Here is a 22,870-nt window from a genome sequence, read left to right on the forward strand (position 1 = left end):
TTTTTTAACTGCTCTGAGCACCCGATGTGGTGACACACACCTACAATTCTAGCACTCAAGATGCAAGACAAGAGAGTTTCAAGTTGTTCCAGGCCAGTCCAGGCTGGATAGCAAAACATTATTTTTTAAAAAATAAATAAATAAAACAAACTGAACCCCTATCACATGCCAAGTGCCAAATGTCATGCTTGCAGTACAGTAACCCCTACACAGGCACGGTTCCTGCCCTTAGGGAGTCATCCTACAGTCTAATGGGAATGAGCTGATGAACTGTCTTTAAAAACATGAGGTACTTTTGAGCAGCAAGGAGGACCTACGAAGAGTATCTGCAGGTTAAGCAGAGGAAGCCGGAGAGCCTTTCCCTGACATCTGCTGTTAAGCCAGTTAGTAAAGAAAAGACAGTACTTCTCCATGATGGGCCATATAGGTTGCCCAGCAAGGAGAGGACTAGGTGATCCAGGAGCTGACTAGACATCCTTAAAGACTACCACAGGGGTCTGCATTTTACTCCAAGGCAAAGAGAGCCATTGGGAGACTCGACTTACACACAAGAGCAGTTGAATGAACATCCTTTCAGGGTAACACTGATGAGAATGAACCGCTGCTGGTGTGAGTGTGCATGTGCGTGCTGGCAGTCACAAACAGGCCAGGTGCCCATGCCTGATGAGTCCTGGGAAGGGTGTTATTCATGTTCCGTGGCCTCTAAAGTCACTCATTTCTAACACAGCTGCCTACTGAGGGATCTTAAATTAGGAGGGTGTAGTTTAGGCCTGTGGGATAGAGGGGCCAGTATCTGCATGCCTTATGAAGCATTTCAGCAGTCGCTGATCCCAGCCCCAGTTAGGAAAGGTAAGGAGCTTGCTGCTTGCAGCCCTGCCTCTGTGTGGAAAGCATAAGCACATCAAGAGAACGTGAACATTGCGTTCTGAAAGAAGCCAAGCATTCAGTGCATGCTCATAATCTCATAGCACTCCATAGGCCGAGGCTAGAAGATCAGGACCTCAAGGCCGCTTTGACTATCACATAACAGGTTCAAGCCCAGCCTGGAATACATAAGCTCCTGTCTCAAAAAGGGAGAAGACGGCTTTAAGGAACTCTGTAGAGAAGCCATCTGGGAAAGTGATCGCATGCCCAGCCTCTGCCCTGAAGGCCTCCTTCTGTTCTATCCACGTGCATATTGCACAGGCCCCTAACCACATCACCCCTGACGCCGCCCACAGGCTCAGCCCCTCTCCTCCTTCCCTGGCCTCAGAGGGCTGTCCTTGAGTATGGGAGGAGCACTTGAGAGCTGTCAGTGGCTGCAGTCAGCCTTAGTTCTCACATCACTATCCTGACTCCTTGGTTCCTGACTGTCACACCTCATATAGGAGACTTTGAAGAGCAGACTTCGGTTCTGGCACACAAGAAGAGTGCCTGTGGCTCCTACATGCCCTACCATGACCAAGCTCAGGACCACAGACCTGCCACTAGTCCCCTTGTCCTTAAGACTGATCCATATCTAGCAGTCCTAAAGAGGAGCCTCGGTGGCCCTAACTCAGAATTGGCCAGGTCTCTCTGGAACCTCTTGCGAGATTCATCTACTCTGAAGTGGCTAGGGAACTGATCCAAGGGACAGGATCCTGCCTAACAAACCCAAGACTAACCCGGGGTTCTCCCACCCACCCTGTTTGTCCCACAATATACAAAATTCCCACACACACAAAAAAAAAAATATCTGCTGGAGGTTCTGGATTGCCTTAAAGAATTAATTCCTACCCCGATGAGTAATTACAGGGTCCCCTCTCCCCTGCTGTCTCTCTTCAGATGCCTCTGCCTCTGTGTCCTGGGTCTTGCCGACCTCAGATTCTGGGTTCAGATCTTCTACATCAAGCCGGGCCGCTTCCTCCTCTTGACTTGTGGTTCCTGGTGCTATCAGGGGCTCTCCGGCCTCCCCAGGGATGTCCCCCTTTTCTTCTGAGCTAGCTCCATCTCCACTGTCTTCTCCAGACTCTTCTTCAGATGGAACTCCTCCTTCCTCACTTCCACCTTCTTCACCACCCTCTTCTTCAGAGGAGGCCTCAGCCTGGCCCTCCTCCGGCATCCCTGACACCTGGCCCTCAAGAGGGTAGTTCTCCTCTTTCTCCCTGGCCTCGGAACTCTGGGTGTCCTCAGACTTTTCACTGGCCTCTATAGCTGAGCCAGATTCCTGGCTAGGTCTAGGCTCCCCCTGGTCCTCAGCCTTCTCCCTAGCTTCTGTATCCCCCTCAGCCTTTGATTCTTCTGCAGCTTCTTCCACCTCTACTCTAGGAGACGCAGTGCCGGAGACTGCATGTTGGTCTGTGGGCTGGTGATCGGGCCCTGTGATGGCTTCATCCTCTGGCTGCAGGGAGTGGTCCTGGGGCTGGTCCTCTGCCGCCTCCCTGGCTTGTGCAGCCACATCAGCCTCTGATTCCTCTCCAGCGGGTGTAGCATCCTGGGCTCCATCTGGCTCTGTGGATTGGTGATCAGACCCTGTGGTGCCCTCACCTTCTGCCTTCACTGTACGGACCTCTTCACCCTCTGTGCTAAGAGAGACCTGGGTGGCTGCAGACTCTGCTGTCCCTGTTGCTGCTTCTGTTATGGGGCTATCTCCTAAGATTCCCTGGAATTCCTCAGGGACCTCACTACTACCCTCTTGTACTTCTGCCTCCATACTGGCAGCCCCCTCTGTGGGGAGCCCCGGCCCAGCAACCTCCTGTCCTGGTTCCCCTCCAGAACTGAACTCTGGCCTCTCTTCTTCTGGCCCCTCAACCCCTCCTGGAGGAAGGGCTCCTGCTGCTGGTGGGCCCTCCTCTTCCTCCCCAGGCCCTTCTGCATCCCCGGGAGGAGCTGACTCTGCAGCTGAGGTATTGGACAGGCTAGCTTCAGTTTCGGAGCCCTGGCCGTTGGCAGTGGAAGGGGCCCCTGCAGGGGTCTGCTCCGAGCTCTCAGCCTCCCTGCCGTCTGGGTAGTGGAGGAGTAGGTTCTTGTCTCCAGGGGCCGCATCTGCAAAAAGCGCCCTTTCTTTCTCCTCTAGACTCGCGTCTCCAGCAGAGAAATGATTCTCCAACAAACTGCCAACATCTTCTGTGCCACCCGAGGCAGAGACTTGCAGTTCTAAATGATTAGAACATGATTGGTCAGTTCATAGGGTTGGCACTGCCCTGCTTCTCAAGAGTCTATATCAGTCTAGCTCTCACGGCTGGGAGTGCCCTATGGGCCTGGTGTTCAGTGCTATGCCTCCCTCCAAGCCTTTGTGGGGTCTACATATTGGGGAGTTAAAGGATTGACCTTCTGGCCACCACCAAGGGCAGTAGTAACCCAAGAGTCCCCAAAGCCTGACTCTGACCTTCAAGTCTTCCCCCTGGGTCTTAATGACTATATATGAATAGAAACTTGAGCGAGCCTTTCCAGTCCTTCCTCAACCTTGGAATGGGCGTGGCACGTGCCATCTGGCTCCTGAGGAAATATTCCAAGATAGGACAAATGTTAGTGCATTCCATTCCTTGTCAGTTCCTAGAGTCATCAACCAGCATGCTTTTTATACTATCAGCAAAGGAGTGAAAACAGGTGTTTGCGGGCCAGATAAGCTCAGGTTACAAGGCAAAGTACTTAGGGGATTACTGTGGCTCTTGGCTTCATTAAGTCACACATCTAACCCTGTCCCCTTAAGGGCAGGCATTTGCTGGCCTCCCTACCTCAGATTAGAGGGAACCAGCCCTGACATCCAAAATGGGCAGGGCCTGGGCTTCCCAGTGGCCTCAACCAACCCCATCTGAGGGGATCCCCTTCTAAGGTCCTGCAGCTGTACCCACAGAGCAGAGGGCACAGGGCGAATGGAACAAACCAGGCCCAGTATGTGCCAGAGACTGCCACCAAGGGTCAAGTTGGATATTTTTGGAAAATGGGGTGGGAAGCAAAGCTTGGACCTATCCCTTCTGACCTTCCCTCCCAAGCTGGGATCTGCTTAAGGAAGAGGCCTGCACAGAAAACCATGAGCCCATGGGAAGGGAAAGGACACAGGCTCCCCAGCTCAGTGTGGCTAAGACCTCTTTCTCCATCTCTGTCCTGGATAAGGACACCCACCTCTTAGACAAAGACTGGTGCTTGTGTCTCTTCCTTCATTAGAGTAAAAAGCCTTTCTTCTCCAGGTACCTCACCCCTTGCCAGTTCTCAAAAGGCAGAGGCAGTCTCCAGGCATTGGGAATGGGCATTTTCCCATTACCTCCCACAATTAATCCACCTGTGTCAGCTCAGGGTGGGAAGCTCAGGGACACCTATTACAGAGGAGCCCATCTACGAATGTGTATATTCCCCCAAGCACTCTAGTATGTACAACTATGTGTAAACTCGTTCATCCTATCTGGCAGATTTTAGACCCAAATTAGTGATGGTCTTTGGTTTGCCACAGACACATGGCCACTGTATGACTAAGAGGTGACGAGAACAGAGAACTGCCAACTCCTAGTCCATGGTGTATTCAGAGAACACAGGGGAACTTTCTGATGGGGATCCGAGCCCCTGACTACATGCACCCTCTTTCCAGGATCACGTTCCTGGTTCCTGGGCAGCAGGTTTTGTATTTTAATTGTCTATTCTCAGCACTCCAGACCCTTGCCTGACCCACAGAAAGTTCTAGAAGAAGTCTGCATTTACATGTAGGTACCAGTAAGAATTCCCAGTCCCTTGATCTCCGTGGGATGGGGGAACTAAATACTGCTTGCCCCGATTCCTTCCACTCCATTTCTAGCTCCCTAGTCCCGGAGAAGAATCTGTGGCAGGATTTGATTTAATCTAATGAGACCGACAGTCCTGTGGGCAGCAAGATGTATAAATATATATTATGAGATACATTCATATAATTGTTATGTCAGGAAATAGAAAACATCTCAGTCTCACTCAAGACTTAGACTTACTCGCTTCTGAAAACAAGTATTACTTATGTCTCTTTTATAGGTGAGAAGACTAAAATTCAGGACCCTCCCATGTCACAGAGTATCAGGCTGATACTATGGAAAGGACATTGCCTGACCTCTGGCCCAGAGACCAGCTTCTTCCTCAGGGTCACCTCAGAGCCGTGTGGGTCTCAGGTGCCAGCCAGGACACACGGAATAGTGTGCCTATCTAACAGGATGCCCAGGTGACTGACATTCACTTCCCTGAGGACTGAGAGGCTCTGCTCTCCACCACTTCCTCTCCGCTCCTTTCCTGCAGTTCTCAACACATGGCGTCACCTTGTTCTCGACTCATCACTTCCTCCCCTCCCTTAGTGGCTCATCTTTAATTTATCCAAGTTGCAGCCCCAGCAACAACAAAAAATATCTTCAATAATCCCAGTCACAAAGTGACAAACCACTGCAGCTTCAGAGAAAATTAGTTTTTGACCCCAAAGCTTCTGCTTCCTGCCCCTCCACTATGGGAGGATCCCCCCTGGGGGCTCCCAGTTTGGGGCAGGCCTCCAAAACCTGGCATCCTCTCTTGGAACAGCAGTAGTTACTAGCTTTTCCTCTGATGTAGTTAACCTTTTCCAGAAGCTACTGCTCTTCTGTGTGGATGATGATGACGATGATGACACCGATGACCGTGGTGATGATGGTGGTGATGACTATGATGGTAGTAGGGAGGATACTGAGCTGAGCAGATTCTAGGTTTGGCTTCTTGTTATGTTTCTGATAGTCTCAAAAGAACCTCTAACTCCAATTGGAGTGAGAAGCTGGCATCATCCATTAGATGAGGAACCAGATGTTGAGGGATTACCTGGCCTTCAGACTGCTGAGCTTCCACTTTGGGTTACTGGACCATGTGGGTATATACATTAACATCTCCCATCTTTGGTTTTTACATCTTAGAGCCAACCTGCCCCCGAAGGTCTGCTAAGCAGTTCGGAATGAAAAAGACTGGTGCCTCCATGGCCTTCCTACTCAGGCTAACACTAACTATTCTGGCAGAAAGTGTTTCAGTGAAACCAGCGGTCCTGCTAGGCTCCCAGAGCTCAACCTCAGAAAGGGTTGGACCCAAGTCTGTTGTGGGAGGCACATCTGATGCTCAGTTCCCTGAGATCCAAGGCCAGTGTCCTTCCCTCCCTTCCTCCCTGGCTTCTTGCTGGAGGCCCTGTTGGTCCTCAAAGCAAGAGGCATGAGAGGACACAGAGGATCCCGGGTGGGCTGAATTCTAGCAGAGTGAGTATGGTTCCATATCAGGACGTGAAGTATCATACTGTATGAACTGTTGGCAACACAGCCACCTCAGCTCTGCCCAGGCCTGGGCACTGACGTCAAGGCACATGAATAGCAGGTCCTCAGCTCATCCCCGGAGGCCCACGGAAGGCCTAAGCACCTGACAGGCTGGGTCCCCGACTCACTAACACTCAGGCGCAGCCAGGCACAAGCAGTACTACTACCTCTCTCCTTGCACGCCCTCTACCATCAGCCTTCCTGAGGAGTTTTGGTGACACTTCTGAAATTTTGGTTTCTTTAAAAAAAAAAAAAAAAAACAGCAAAAGGGGCTGGAGAGATGCCTTAGTGGTTAAGAGCACTGACTGTTCTTCCAGAGGACCTGGGTGCAATTCCCACATGACAACTCATACCTGTCTATAACTCCAGTTTCAGGGGATCTGACACCCTCATACACACATACATGCAGGCAAAACCCATGAAATATAAATAATTTTTTTAAAAAAACAGCAATATTATAAGAATATGTTTTTGTTTTAATCCCAGGTGTGGGGATGTGGGGCTGCTTCACATCGGCTGACAGTGATTTGCCTCATGCACTAGCAGAGGTGTGATTTTGCCAGCTACAGATTGTTTCTGTATGACATTCTGTATACATTCCAGATTGTATGACATCTGGAATTCTGGGGACTTTTCAGAGGTAATATAAATGCTAGAGCCCCGAGAGGTTCGTTGGTTGTCGGTTGGTTGTCGGTTGATTGTTGGTTGCTGTTGGTTGTGATCCGTTAAGTAGCCATATACAAAAAAGAAACAAGAAGAAAGCAGATATCCTGAGGACGAAGACCAAATTTGTGCCCAGGGACTCAATGCCCCTAATCAGCAGGAAGTAGTCCAATGATAATGTTGCACCCTTTCCGACCCCTGACTTTATTCATGGATCTCTTTCCTTTCCTCTCTATTCCTTTTTCTCTCTTATCTAGTGTTGGGGGATGAAAGGGTAGGAAAAAAAAAAAAAAAGAACCCACAAAGTAGTTAACTCTGGCTACAAGGAAACTTTCTGCTGCTTTACCAGCCTCACATCTGAGTAGTAGCTCCCACATACTGCTGGGTTCTTCTCTTTTCTCCCCAAAGTCAAGCACCCTGACTTTGCTTCCTCTACTCATCCCTGTTCCACAGCACTTTCTGTGGACTCAGAGAATTGATGCATTTCCAAGGGCCTATGAGTCCAACTGGAAAGGAGGAAGCTCTGGCCGGGGAGGGGCTTAAAGTCTAGCCAGAGGACAAGGTCAGGCTGGGACAGAGCCCTTGTCTGTGGCCTTCAGTCTAGTGTTCTCACTGTACCTCGGTGGTTGCCTGCTTGAGTTCCAGGAAGTACCTAAGGAGGGAGGGGAGATGAAACAGCCTAGAGATAAGGCCTCCATATTCCTCACCTCCCTGAATCTATCTGCCCCACTGTTTAAAGGATTAGAATGGAAGAAGACTGACAATCACGACTTCTTTATTTTCCAGTCCTGGATGGCATTTTTCCACAGGTGCAAAGTTGTGAGCTAGATCTTGTCTCGACCTCGTGGCTCTGAGACCGTCCTGGGGTCTTTATTCTTTGATCCTCCTCACAGCCCTCTCAGGCAGAAAAGGTAAGGTTCATCAATTTCTCTTGAAACAAGGAAGCAGACAAAGAAAATATAAGGCATTTGTTCCACCAGCCATTCCTGCAGAGCTCTCCCTGGGAATGCTGGAACCACACCTGCAAAGCTTTTCAAGCACTGAATCTGGGCTCTGGGGTTGGGCCAGTATGTAGCTGTGTTTTATGTGACAATTCTAAATAACACCAAGGCTGAGACACCCCCCCCCATACTTATCACCACGCAACAATGAGCTCTGTCCAAAAGTTGAAAGTGGAGGTCTAAAGAACAGCTCTCAGAACCCAAGAGCTTTTGATATTGGTCTGTTTTGAGCTCACCTCAGTGCAAATCCCACTGCAGGTTGTCTCTTTAGGACCTTTTTATTAGGGGGGAGGTGTCTTACTGTGTATCCCATGTCAGCTATGTAAACACCAGACTGACTTTGAACTCAGAGGTTCATCTGTCCCAAGTGCTGTGATCAAAGGCTCATGCTGGCTCCTTAGCAATCTTTAATAAGGATAGGCAGGAGTTATCCTCCTACATACTTTCTCATCCATTCGCTCTGAAACTATGAAGTTCAAAGTGACATCTAAGTACAAGACTTTGTCACCATCACTCATACACACTTATGCAAATGAGCTATCAATAGTCATAAAGATGCCAGGGAAAAGTCTTTCCTGGTTCTACACCTTATCAGGAGCGCACTGGCCTTGGAGGCAGCACGCAGGAATTCCAAGCCTCACCAGTTGTGTCAGCTTCTCATGGGCTGTGTCTCCAAAGTGACTGGGAAACGTCAGAACCCGTGATGTTGCTACTATTCCCATACTTTCAAAACACCCTCTATCTTCGGCTGACCTTTCCTTCTAGATCTTGTCTCTGGTCACCGCTGGGCTAGGCAGGCATGTACCAGCAGCCTCTTCTGCTGTCTTCATTTGTTTATTTATTTTACCTTATTACGGAGTGACTGTTCATCATTGCTGGTAAAAACTTCATCAGACAATGTGGCTAACAGCTGATGCCATTTAGGGTTAGGCAGAGAAGTGTCTGCCAGAGGAAGTGTTGTCTCCATCCTCCCAAGACCCAGGAACACTCTCGAACCATTCTTTGGCATTTAACCCTTCCTCCAGACAAGGGAGACAGGGTCCAGTAGAAGAGGCAGCGGAGGTTTTGCTTTGGCTTCATAGCCAAGTCTCTAAAGTCAAGGCTAATCCCCCCCAGTACAGCTCGTTCCTGGCTGGACTCTCGCCCCTAAATGATTCAGTGAGGGAACAGGACACAACAGCAAAGGAAGCAATCACAGAGAACCATTTCAGTAAGCAAAACTCTAAAAAGCACCTTCCTAGAACCCAGCTCCCTCCTGTGTCTAAATTGTCCCTATGCCACGCCAAATCCTCACTCCCACCTCCAGTTAGCCAGCAACAGGAGCTATGTTTGCTATGTTTGGCTTAGAGTATAGATTTCTTCTACCTCCTCCTCCTCTTCTTCTTCCTCTTCCTTCTCCTCCTCTTCCTCCTCTTTTTTTTTTTTTTTTTTTTTTTTTTTTTTTTTTTGAGACAGGATTTCTGTAGCCAGGCTGTTTCAGACTTGGAGAAACAGCCTCTGCCTCCAAGAGCAAGGATTTCTTAACCCACCTACTTCTTTTGCCTTTAAAAAGATCAGAGACTTTAACACACTTGTTTTTAAGCTGTAAAGTACACGACATTGACAGAATGACTTTACTTTCTGCTGCACCCCTAATCTGGATGAATACTTGGCTTGAGAGCTATGCAGAGAAATTGCTGTAAATCCCATGACCATTGCTAGATATAGAGGTGCTTGTGATAGATGCTGGGGATTCTTGAGTGTAGATGATGTTTGTCCATTTTTGTTTTGTTTGTTTGGCTGCTTAAGGTTTTTTGTTTTGTTTTGATTGGATGGTTGGTTGGTTGGTTGGTTTTGTTTTGTTTTGTTTTGTTTTGTTTGAATTAAGCTCTCAGATAGCCTGAACTGGATATCAAACTCATTATGTAGCCAAGGCTGGTCTTAAGCACTGAATCCTTTTGTCACCACTTCCCAAGTGCCAAGGTTACAGGCATACAACACCAGGCCCAGATAATTGGTTTCTGGTGTGCTTTTTGTTTTCTTGAGACAGGGTTTCTCTGTGTGGCCCTGGCTGTGCTGGAACTCTCTCTGTAGATTAAGCTGGTCTCAAACTCACAGAGATCTGCCACCTCTGCCTCCCAGAGTGCTGGGATGACAGGCGTGTCACCACTACCCCACTAATTTTTTTTAAGCCAAGGTCCTGCTATGTAGTTGTGGCTGGCTTGGTACTATATAGCCCAGCCTGGCCTCAGTCACAGAAGTCTTTCTGCTAGCCTGAGTGATGTATTATGAGCATGTGCTACAATGCCTGACTTGCTAGCTCGTTTTGAAAGGCAAATATCTCTAGGAGAAGCACAACATTAAGTTCTGAGCTGGAAGTGTAGCTCAGTGGTAGTTTGCTGGCCCAGCACACACAAAGCCCTGGGTATAATCCCCAGGACTACTGCACAAACTTAATGTGGGGGCTCATGCCCATGAACCCAACACTGGGGAAGTAGAAACACAAGGATCTAAAGTTTGAGGTTATTGAGTTTGAGGCCAGCCTGGGCTACATAAGACACTGTCTCAAAAAAAAAAAAAAAGTCCTGCTGCCTAGAGTGCACTAATAGAAGGGATACTCTATTGGAAGCTGCTTTTCCAGAGAGCATAAAAATTCTCACAAGAGCCTTTGGGTAATAATATCCTCACTTTAGAAGGACTAAGCTGGTAGGCCAGGGCAAGGAAGGAGAAACGAATGCAGCGGAGTCTGAGAAAGACTAAAGCAGGAGTCTGATTCCCCTATTTCCCCACCTCCCAGCCTGAAGAAACTGACTCTCCCTGAGATCTGTAAGGAAAGATGCTGGAAGAACTGAGGGTTTGACTTCTGGGTGCCAGCAAGGAGGTAGCCAGTGGGAGCTGAGAGAGTGCAATCTCTCTGCATGCCTCAGGTTAGAGTCCCTGGGCTTAGCAGTGAAGGGAACAATGAGAGCCACCTCTCTCCCAACCTGCGGAGGCTGGGGGAAGTCTGCTTGAATCTCCAGCTTCGGAAGTGGATCTAACACCACTTCCTAACCCCAGTCTAGACCTGAACAAAAGTATTCTCTTGCCACACCTCACAGGCTGAGAAGGCTTCTGACCCACAAGCCAAAAAAAACCAGTCTCTCTCCGTGCACTTGGGAATCCAGAGTACTGGGCTCTGAACTTCGCTGTTTGACTGTCCGCAGGACTTTGGGCTGTCCCTTTACACACAAAATGTGGACCATAATACCCTGCTTTGACAACCCCCTTGGGGCATTTTAATGGTGTTTTAAAACATCCAACAAATGTTAGCTATGACAATTACTATTTCCTAGAAGAGCAATGACTCCTGGGAAATCCCAAATGCACTGAGTGGCTAAAACAGAACCAGCTTTGGACAAGAGGTGCCCAGGCTTGCTCCTCACTTTACTCCTTAGGACCCTCTGGGTCTGGGAGCTCGGTCAAGAGGCTAGAGAACGTCTTTCTACTCAGAGCTCCTTCTCTCTAGCCACCAGTCACTGTCAGAAGAGTCTGGTGGCTGGAGCAATGGAACAACCCTTAACCTTGATGCTGCCTGAACAGTAGAAACTCTTCGAAGCTCTCAGCCTTCCTAATGCTGCAACCCTTTAATGCAGTTCCTCATACTGTGACCCCAACAATGTATTATTTTTATTGCTACTTAGTAACTATAATTTTGCTACTGTTATGAATCGTAATATAAATACCTATGTTTTCTGATAGTCCCAGGCGACCTCTGTGAAAGGGTATTTTTGACCTCCCAGAGGTTGAAAACCGATGCTCTAGAGCAAATCTAACCATTGCCTCGAGTTTTCCCTCCAGAGCATGGAATGTCACAACCATGTCTAACACACTCAGACCAGCTAAGGTGGGCTGTTCCAGAAATCGGAGATTTTCCCCAGGTGGCCTACACCCAGCGCATACAATGTCCTTTTGGGGAATGTCCCTCAGGTCAGCTTTCCACGGCACTCCCTCTCTGGACATCTAGCCCTCCGGAAGTCATTACAGGCAGGTCAGTCTGGAAACAGCCTCCTTCTGCAGCAGCTTTAAGTGTCACTAAGAACCTGAGCTCTGCGCACCCCCACCGCACCTATTCAGATACTGAAACCAGACGAGGCTCTTGTCACCAGGAAGCCCCTAAGCTGTCACTTTATATTTGGCAGTGTTGTGGCCAAACAGAAAGCCACAGAAAGCCAAAATTCCTTAGTTCCTATTGGGCTCACTCTAGAGGGGGAAAGTCAAAGCCAAGGGTGGGGCTAGAGCAAGTGCACATTCTAGACTCCCTGACCCAGGCTCACCCTGCCAGTCGATGCTGAGGGCCACACAGCTAGGGCTGAGGGGCTCAACAGGCTATAACAACAGGTTGCAGCTCAGCCTGCTATTAGGTCTTTTCAGTCCATTCTGGACATCGGCCAAATCCCTGCACCAAAGCCTGAATACAGTCCCGCATTAGTTTCTACGGTCACCAAAACAAAGCACCACAAACTTAGCAGCTTCAAAGGGTAGAAGTTCAGGGGACGGTGATGTAACACAGTTGAATGTGTGCTTGCCTAGAATGCACAAAGTTCTGGATTTACTCCACAGGAGTAATGGCACATGTCTGTAATCCCAGCACTCAAGGCAGAGGCAGGAAGATCAGAACTTCAAGGTCATCTTCAGCTATATAGTGAGTGCCAGACCTATAAGGGATACATGAGATACTATATAAAAGGGGGGGGGGAGAGCTGAGAGATGGCTCAGCAGTTAAGAGCACCAGATGCTCTTCCAAAAGGACCAGGGTTCAGTTCCCAGCATCCACATGGCAGTTCACACTTGCCTGTAACTCCAGTTCCAGGTGAATCAGCACTCTCACACAGACATATATGCACATACCAATGCACACAAAATAAAAATAACTATTGAAAAAATTTAAAACAGAGAGAGAGGAGAAAAGGAGGTCTACAGAGATGGCTGTGTCATTAAGAGTGTTTGCTGTGGGGGTGGCGGTGGTGGGGGTTCACATCTTTAATCCCAGCACCTGAGAGGCAGAGGCAGTAGAGCTCTGAGTTTGAGTCCAGCCTAGTTTACAATGTGTTCCAGGACAGCCAGGGTACACAGAGAAGCCCTGTCTGAAGAAAAAGAAGGAAAATAAAGAGAGCTTGCTGCTGTTCCAGTGAGAGCCTGAGTTCAGTTCCCAGCACCATACTGAGAAGCTCACAACTACAGTTCCAGGGGGTCTGACATCCTCTTCTGGTTCTTTAGACACCCACCCACATGTAGAATGCAATCACACAGACACGCACACACACACAAACAAAAATAAATCAGAAAGAAAGAAAGAAAGAAAGAAAGAAAGAAAGAAAGAAAGAAAGAAAGAAAGAAAGAGAATTAGAATTCATTCTCTCACAGTTCCAAGGGTCAGTCTGAATCAGGGCCTCAGTTGGGACATGCTTCCTCTGTGCCGTGTGGGGGAGGGCCTATCTCTCCTCCCTGGCTCCTGTATCTGCAGGCAATCCCTGGCTTCCAGCTGCCTCTGTCTCCACAGTCACATGGCCTTCTCCTCTTCCTCTTCCCAGAGGGAAGCCACCATACTGGACATAGAGCCTGCCCTTCTCCAGCAACAGCCACAACAGCCCCACTTGCAAACCACAGGTACTTGGCTTGGAGTGGCATGACAGGGCACAAACCCTGATCCCTATGGTAGTGATCTATCTCCAGGAAAGGGCCATGCCCAATGCTTCTTTAGATTTATGCCATCCTTGCCTGAAGAGCTATTATTCAAATCACCTTTGCTCCTAACCAGTCTCGAAAATGCCAGTCTCACTGTCCCTGCCTGTCCCAGGGCCAACTCCTGATCTTACTCCAGAGCTCAGCTCATTCCTAAGAACTTCCTTCCCCATCCTCACGCTTACTCAGGTATGTCTGTTCTGTGTTCCTCAAGTGCCTGCAGGAAGATGCAGGTGTTTAGCTGGGACTTAGCGGCCACCCTGGCCCTCTGAGCCTCTGACCAGTGCACTGAGAGTGCGCAGCGACAGTAAGCCTCCCTTCCCGCTCGGCGTTTCTGAGGCGCCATCTCCAAAAGGACCACACAGCCACCCTTCCCATGTCCTTGTGTGTGTCACACAGCCGGAGTAACGAGTGATGTCCCAGCTCTGTGCTCCCCACCAGATGTTCCTATCTTATGCAAAGAAAAAGCCAAGCTCTGCAGTGACCCAGAGGCCCCACGTTCTGCCCCGCTTCCCCGTGACCTCATCTCCTCTCCTATACCACCTTGTCCACCCTGTCCAGACACTTGGGAGCTCCTGCTCTTCCTCCCCACCTGGTGTCCCTCCTGGCTCAGTGCGCTCGTGCGCCCTCTTCTGAGCATGCTCTTCCCGGACAATCTTGTTCTGATATTTCACCTCTGTGAAGATTACTGCAGCAGCCCCGATGACGATCGTCTCTTCTTTTTTTTTCTTCCTTTTTTCCTGTCTAGTTTTACTTTTCTTCACTGTATCTTCTGTTTTCTAATACACTGCATAATTTATGTAGTTTCTTGATGGTTTGGATCTGTTTCCTTAGCACCTAGAATATCTATTTGTGTGGATGGATACAAAATGGATGGATAGAAAACAGATAGTTGGATGGAAAATGGGATAAATGGTGGCAAAATGAAAGCTCTTGCTTCAACTCAGCAGCAAAATAGTTCCAGAAGACAAGAGAAGTACCTCTGAGCTGTGTCCTGATGTTAGTACAGGGCTGGTTCTCTTGTGGTTCAAGGCCTTAGGAGAGTCGCTTTGGTAGCTTAGCATGTAATAACCAAGTGAACTGAACTGCTGAACAAAATCTCCTCCCCTTGAAGGCATCAAGAGTTAATTAGAGAGAGAGATGAGGAAGCAGGAAGCCAGAGCTAACGACCGAGCATCAGTGTCTATGCCCAAGAAGGGACTGTGGGCAACACTGGCTCTGAGTAGCTGCTCATGAGATGCAAGGTTATTTGGGGTCAGGCACCGCCGGAGACAAGCCAAGTGTGTGAGAGGAGCTGTGATATAGTTAAGAGGGTAGGACAGAGCTGGACAGAGCAGAGCATACAATGCCAAGCTAACAGAGGAGACCAGTGGGCTCCTTGAAGTAGGCCTGTGTGATCACTGATGAACACCTCTTGCTGTTTTACTCTTTAAAAAAAAAAGGTTGAGTCGGCCCGTCCCAGAAAGGGCTAGTCCTGCTGATCCAAAGCTGCAGGATCTCCATGACACAGGGCAACAACAGGGTAACTGGGAGGAGTCCTGGTGAGGATCCCATACTGATGGTGTCACAGAAGACAGAGACCTCGAACCAGACCAGAGACTCCTTGCAATGACCATTTGCAAGTAAAGATGTGTGGACACAGTGTGGGACACACTCTGACACATTACAGCTTCCATGGTAAGATGCTTTCTAGGTTTTGTTTTATTTTTTCTGTATTTTTCATCTTCTTTTGTTGGAGAGGTTACAAGGGCAGAGGCCAGACACAAGGGGATGGGAAGATGAGTGGGCCTGGAGTGCATGATATGAAACTCAATAAAGTTAAAAAAAATGTATCTTTATTTATGAGTATATTTGTGTGTGTGTGTGTGTGTGTGTGTGTGTGTGTGTGTGTGTGTGTGTGTGTGCTGTGTGTGAGTACCTGAATAGGCCGGAAAAGGGTATCAGATCCCTGGAGCTAGAATTACAAGCAGTTGCAAGCCACCTGATGTGGGTGCTGGGACCCAAAAATCAGGTTCTCTGAAAGAGCAGCAAGTGCTCTTAACTACTGAGCAATTTCTCCAGGACTCACTGATGAGCATTTCTGGAAAAGTCTGAAGACCTGGACTGGGAAAAGGTTGAAAGTGCTTGTCTTACCCACCTCCTCCAGAACCACAATGTGCCCCAGCTAGAACTGCCTGGGTACCCAAGACTCAGACGTGGGCATCCCTGCTAGCCCCTGAGGAGACCCAGCTTCTCCACTCTTCTCATCGGGAAGCTCCGCTGCCCGCAGGAGGTCTGTGAGAGAAGGGCCCTCACAGAGTGGCCATTAGGAAGTTTACTCTGAGCAGCTTTTGCAAAGGATCAGGAGGACTGAGATCAAGGGTCTCACAAAGAAAGCAAGCTGTGCCTAGATTTCCAGCTTCTGGGTGCTTGCTCTTCCTATCACTGGCCATCCAGAAACCAGTTCTCCCTTCCCCAAGATCTTCCACCTCTAATTTTCTCCATGGCTGAGGTGAATTCAGGCAGTCAGCCTCCCCTCAGCACCTTCCAGGCTGAGCAGCTGCTCTAGAACTCTCCGCTCCGGCCAGCTGTCCATACATTCATTTAACATGCTCTCCCTTGGGTGTGTCCGAAGAGCTCCAAATTAGCCATTGGGTCATTGTGGGGGCCACAGCAGCAGTCAGGCCAAGACAACAGGTGCCCTCCGCCCAGCAGAAGATTATTGACCAAACGACACGAGAGCTAAACATTTGGAGGTTGTAACCCCTAGACACCGTGAGGTTCACAGCCAAGAAACTACAGTGGGTTGAATGGTGCCCTCTCGACATTCATACACACTGTGACCTGAGAATGTGACCTTATTTGGAAACATCGTTTTATTGTTTTTGTAGATGTAATTAATTAAGATGAGGTAATGCTAATTAGGATGAGCCCCATACCAATGTCTTTAATATCTTTAAATGGTGAGAAACAAACAAAAAAACAAAAACAAAGAAAACAAGGAAGCCCAGACAGGAGAGAAGGCAGAGGTAAGACTGGAGCAGTGAGGCCAGAACCCAGAAACCCAGAACCCAGAAACACCGAGGATTACAAGAAGCTGGAAAAAGCACAGAGCTTCCTCTACAAGGACTTTCAGAAGTACAGCCCTGCCACTGCCTTGAACTGAGCAAGAATACTTTTGTGGGGTTTGTTTTGTTTGAGACAGGTTCTCACTATGTAGACTAGGCTGACCTTGAACTCACAGATGTCTACCTGATTCTTTCTCCTGAGCACCCAGACATTTTTAATGCTTGTTTAATGTTTAATGTACCCATCAACCACAGGAAAAGGACATAGGAGCCAACACCTGAGCCTGGCCCTCTGAAATCTGCCTAATCTCCCACACTAAGCCAGATGAGACTTCACTAGTTCCAAACCCCAGCCCCCACCCCTAAAGCCCTGGCACCCGCATGCTCTGAAACCTAGTTTGAGCACCCCCTCCCAGCCGTGGAGTCTGCCTGACAAATGTTCCCCCTTCACTGCTCTCCCTGGCTACTTATTTTTAGTCCCTGATTCCATCTACCTTATATGGTTCTCTGTTCATCTCATGAGTACGGACTAACCCTCTCCTGGTTTGTAAGCTCTTTGAGGACAGAGAATCCCAACGATATTAACAGCCCTGGCAGGAGGGGGCTGATAAACTCCCTTAGCTGTTCTTGTCCCTTGACAGTTGAGGAAACTGGTAGCACATGTCAAGAGGCAGTGTATGCTGACAGGGAGAGCGCTCCGCTACTGTCACAGCCCGGCTGGCATAAGAAAGCATCGAACATCAAAGAACTTATTTTTGAGACAGGGTCTCACCTTGTAGCTCTGGCTGTCCTGGAATGAACCAGGCGGGCCTCGAACCACAGAGATCCTCCTGCCTCTGCCTCATGAGTGCTGGGATTAAAGGTGTGTGCCATCAAGCCTGGCTCAAAGATTATTTTAAGCATCTGATAAACATCTTTTATTTTGAGACAGGGACTTGTGCATCCCAACGTGTATCCTCAAACTCACTACATATCCCAGGATTCTAGGGTGACTATGAACTTCTCATCCCCCGGTGTCTACCTCCCAAGTGCTGCAATTACAGGCACACACCACCATGACCAGTTTATGTGGTGCTAGGGATGAAGCCGGGACTCTGCACAAACACTACCAACTGCCCTATTCCTTGACTCCAGCTTCCTTATTCTTACTTTAATCACACATCCCCCATGTTCTCTATAGTTTAAGTATTATTATCCCCAATTAATAGGCAAGGAAATGGGTACAGGAGCTGGAGAGGTGGCTCAGTGGTTAAAAGCATTGTCTGCTCTTCCAAAGGACCCAGGTTCAATTCCCAGCACCCACATGGCAGCTCACAACTGTCTGTACTGCCAATTCCAAGGGATCTGATACCTTCACACTAATGCACATAAAATAAAATAAAATAAAATAAAATAAAATAAAATAAAATAAAATAAAACAAAACAAAACATTATTTAAAAAAAAAGAAATGGGTACAAAGTGAGTATGGGTATGGTAGTAAATGTCTATCATCCCAGCATTCAGGGGATTAAGAAAGGAGGACTGTGAGTTCAAGGCCAGCTACACATAGAGATACTGTTAACAAAAAGAAGAAAGGAAGAGGAAGAGGAGGGAGGAAGAAGAGGAGCCAAGGAAGGGTCTGGCGTTGACAAACTTTTACCTATTGCCATCTAGGGAAAATTCTACTGGAGACAACTGGGTGCTAGGTTCTAACCCAATGGCCGCTTGGAGGAGGACCAGGGGCTGTACTTTGGCAGTGTCCTGCTGGAGGAGGGAAGGAAGGAGGGGACTCCCAAGCCCCAGGGCTCTCCCCTGGCTCGGTTCTGGGCTGAGCTCCCAGCATAACCCACTTCCTGTAAGTACCGAACTCTAAGCCAGGCTTTGCCTGCACCTGTTTGAACTCAGAGCTGTCCCTGCTCTAAAAAGATCCAAAAATATCTGAGAGGGCGGAGAAGGGGGTGGGTCTAGTTGAAAGAAGAGCAGGCTAGGGAGACCGCCACTTAGCTTGGCATTCAAGGCCTTCCCACCTGGCTGCAGCTCATGAGGGTGGCCTTGTCTCCCCGGAATATGAGCTTGCCATTCCAACAGTGTGGCCCTCACCCTGTTCCTGCCAGTGTGAAACTCTGAGCCTCCCCCCTGCCTGTAGATAACTCTGCTTACACAGATCATCTGCTCATTCACTAGACATTATTAAATGCCTTCAGCAAGCCAAGCTCCATGCTAACTATTAGCAATACAATACAACAGTACCCCGGTCTTTAGGGGATATGTCCCCAGGTCCCCGTGAAGGCCGAATTCATATAGTATAGAATTCATATAGTACTGGATTCTATAGAGGCTGTGTTTTTTTCTGTACCTATGATAACATTTTAAACTTTTCATTTATTTATGTGTGTTTATTTGTTGGTGAGGAGGGTGCGCACATGTCATGGCACACGTGTGGAGGTCAGAAGGCAATGTGCAGGAGTTAGTACTCTCACCATCTGAGGTGTGGGCATGGAACTCAGGTGACGAAGCTTGGCAGCAAATGACTTTCCTTGCTAAGCCATCCCACTGGCCCATACGGTTTTAATTTACAAATTAAGCACAGCGATGGCTTAGAGACATAGCTCACTTAACAAAGTGCTTGCCGAGCATGAACAAAGCCCTGGGCTCCATGCTCTGTGTCACATAAAATCAGATGGTGATGTACTCCCATGTAATCCCAACACCTGGGAGGCGCAGGCGAGATCAGGAGTTCAAAACCGTCCTGGGCTCCATAGAGAGCTTTGCCAGGCTGAGCTGAGAACCTGCCTTCAGAAGCAGGAGGTGGGATGCCAACCGGACAGCTCGTTAGGCATGTTTGCTGGAAAGCCTGGACAACCTGAGCTTGGCCCCAGAACTCGACATGGTAGCAGGGAACTGACCCTGCAAGTTGTCCCCTGACTTCTACACATTCACCATGGCATGTGTGCACATGTGTGCATGCACAGAGAGATAACAATTTGGGGGCATGTTTTTTTGGGGGGTATGTTATGTTCTGTGTAATAACCCTGGCTGTCCTGGAACTTTGTAGACCAGGCTGGTCTTGAACTCACAGAGATCTACCTGCCTTTGCCTGGGATTAAAGGCATGCATCACCATGCCCAGATTAATGTAATAAAATTTAAATTAGGCACCATGAACTGAGGATCTGGCTCAGTGGCAGAGTTCGTGCCCAGAACGCATGAGGCCCTGTGAGGGGGTGGGAACATAGTAAAATAGTAACAATAAAACTAATAATTAACTAGACAATTATAAAGTGGTCTTGTAGTATCTTTAACCCTGGCTCTGGGGAGACAGAAGCAGGTGGATCTCTGTGAACTCAAGACCCGCCTATTCTACATAGCAAGTTCCAGGCCAGCTGGGCCAAAACTATACAGTACAGTGAGACTCTGTTTCAAAAACAAAAGTTATTTAAAATTTATGAATTGTTTGTTTCTGGGATTTTCCTTTTAATCTTTGTGGACTGGCTGGTCATATTAACTGAAAACAAAGCCATGAATTAAAAAAACAAAAAACAAACAAAACAAAACAAAACCCTCCTCATTTACATGCATGAAAAATAAATAATAAAAGCGCAGTCTCTTGCCCTCCGGAAGCAGATGGTCTGATGATTGCTCCCTTCCGACAAGTGCGGCTGACCCCCTCCATGGAGCCGACCTTTCTAACTATCCTCTGTACTCCAAGCAGAGTGTAGGCTGTAGGGGGGGTCAGTCACATTTTTTTACAGTGCAAGTCATCTCTCCAAATAGAATGTCAGCTCTTCAGGCAGAGATGCAGTCCATTCCTGCCTGCAGCATGTGGCTCTGCCAGGACCTTGAAGGTCTGAGAAGGATCAGCGAGAGCTAGAGACCCCGCTTCTGCCTCAGCGCCCCCTCCTCGGGGGTAAAATACCCCCACTCCTTGCATGCACACAAGTTCCCAGAGAATTCAGTCGTTTTGCTGCATTTTCACAGTTCTTCCTGATCACATCCTGACCAGAACCCACCCCAATCTCCTTAACTAAAGGAGGTTCCCTATTCTGCTGCTCTCTATTCCCAAAGGCTGGCATATAGCCCACGCCCACACAGTACCTAGCATACTCCAAACTGAGGGAAGAAACAGGAACGCACAGAGGCTGTGCACACAAGAGCCCAGGACAGAGTGGATGAAGAAAAGCTCTTTACTGTGCTCTAAAACCCTTACAGGGTCCCGGAATCCTCGCTTTGCTAAGCAGTGTCCCACAGACACCTTCTGGCCTCACTGCTGGCTCCCCTGCTTCCTGCACCCACACTGCATCATCTCAGGGAAGACAGACTTCCAGGGTGGCCATCACTGGCATCAATGTCTTCTCAGTGTCCTCAGACTCTGGCCATGGGCATGGGTATCCCGGGGCAGCCGAAAGCATACCTCACCAAAACTAGCCAAGGAAGAACCGGTAAGATGGAGTCAAAACCTCCTACAAGGCAAGCGGCCGTGGAGGTGCGAATGGCTGAGCTCTCAGCCCTTTAATTCTGATTAAATGCTGGCTAAACTCTGCTTATTAACTAATTATATTCAGGTCATAAATGAAATGTAATGCACTTTCTGGTGTAATTCTGACAATGGAATTCTGATTCTCCATGAAAGTTTTCTATCTTGCAACTAGGCAGCTCAGGAATGGCTGCTCTGGGAAGGAGAGTGACTATATTAGTTGACAAGGGACAGGCATGTCCCTCGAGGTGGAAAGGACCTGGAACCTTGATTGTAAGTAAAACCACCTTCTGGAGTGGAAAAGGAAGAGGCTGAAACCAGATGGACTGAGACTCCTTGCCAAGCACAATGGTGCACGCCTTTAGTCCCAGCAATCAGAAGGCAGAGGCAGGAGGAGCTTTTCATTGGGGGCCAACCTGGTCTACAAGACCAAGTTCCAGGACAGCCAGGGATACACAGAGAATCCTGTCATGGGGTGGAGGTGGGGAACTCCTCAGTCCTACAGAAACACAGCAGTCAGGTCCCAGTAGACAGGAAAGGGACCAGTCTCCAGAAACTCAGCTGAATCTGACAGTCCCATTTGTCCCCTAAATTATGTTTGTCATAATTCTCCTGCTGAGCACACCAGGTGGGGATGGACCCAAGGGACTGAGACCTCTGGAGCACTGAACAAATCCAGTTTGACAGGCCTACAGCTATTCTCTCTGTGGCTCTAATTCTTCTTACTCAGCACCAGGCAGAAGAAGGTCCTCTCTACAGCTCAGCCCCTTTGCACTCCGAACTCAGGGATGACCTGTTTTCTCTGTATTGTAAGTAAGGGGGCTCCACAGGCCGTGCTCACCAATGGGAAATCTCACCTTAGAAACTCATTCTTTGACGGCACAGTGGCACACACCTGTAATGCCAGCACTGAGTTCAAGGCCAACCTGGTCTACAAAGTAAGTCCAGGACAGCCAAGGCTACACAGAGAAACCCAGTCTTGACCTCCCTTCCCTTCCCGCCAAAAAAGAAAGAAATGCATTCCTTGAGCTAAGAATGACAATCCTAGCTGTTGAGCCCTGGTCTTGCACTGATGTGAGCATACGGTAGGAATGCTGCACAACATAGGTAGTAGAAGAGAAGGACAGAGCCAGTGCCGGCAGGAGGTAGAGAAGCAGGTGGACAAAGGATTACGGGGGCCCTGCAGGGTGGATGCATTCTAAAGACAGGCAGCTTCAGCTGTAATGCCTTTCTGAGAAGGCAGGTGAGGGCTGGGGATTCTGAGGAGCCAGTGCTCCCAAGGCAGAAAGGAAGGACATTACCCATCCACATGATCCTCTTGTTCCTCCGCTTTCTCCATGAGGATAGAGGCCTCCAGCCAGGATGAAAACAATGGGGAGACCCGGGCCCAGATGCCTGTCTTCATTCCACAGCAGTAGCAAGGTTATCGTCCAGGGGATGCAGGCCATGCACCTCCCCGTCAGTGTCCGCGTTAAAAATGAATCCAGGTGGGCACAGTGCCTCACCCACAGCAGACGCAGCAGGCATTTGTTAAGTACACATACATCCTGGGTGATGGAGTCAGAGGCAAGTCTGTTTTCCACCCAAGTTGCGCTGACTGAAGGTGGCAGGCCCACAACCTTCACAAAGACTCACTCTGATGAAAATGCTGGTTTATGGCTTCACCTTCAGCCTCCTCTTCCAGGTACCTCACGGTTCTTCCTCAACAGTGGAGACTGGCTTGGCTTCAACTCAAGCTCAGAGTAACAAGTTTCCCTAACTACACGGAGCTCTTAG

General features: G+C 48.7%; 1 protein-coding gene across 1 annotated transcript in view; it reads right to left on the minus strand.

Moving 5' to 3' along the window:
- Positions 1-22,870, minus strand: part of Srl (sarcalumenin) — a 43,467-nt gene that overhangs the window by 14,597 nt on the left and 6,000 nt on the right. The gene's annotated exons all lie outside the window — the stretch shown is intronic.

Source organism: Meriones unguiculatus, chromosome 11 (genome assembly GCF_030254825.1).
Source record: "Meriones unguiculatus strain TT.TT164.6M chromosome 11, Bangor_MerUng_6.1, whole genome shotgun sequence".
Classification (NCBI taxonomy): Eukaryota; Metazoa; Chordata; class Mammalia; order Rodentia; family Muridae; genus Meriones; species Meriones unguiculatus.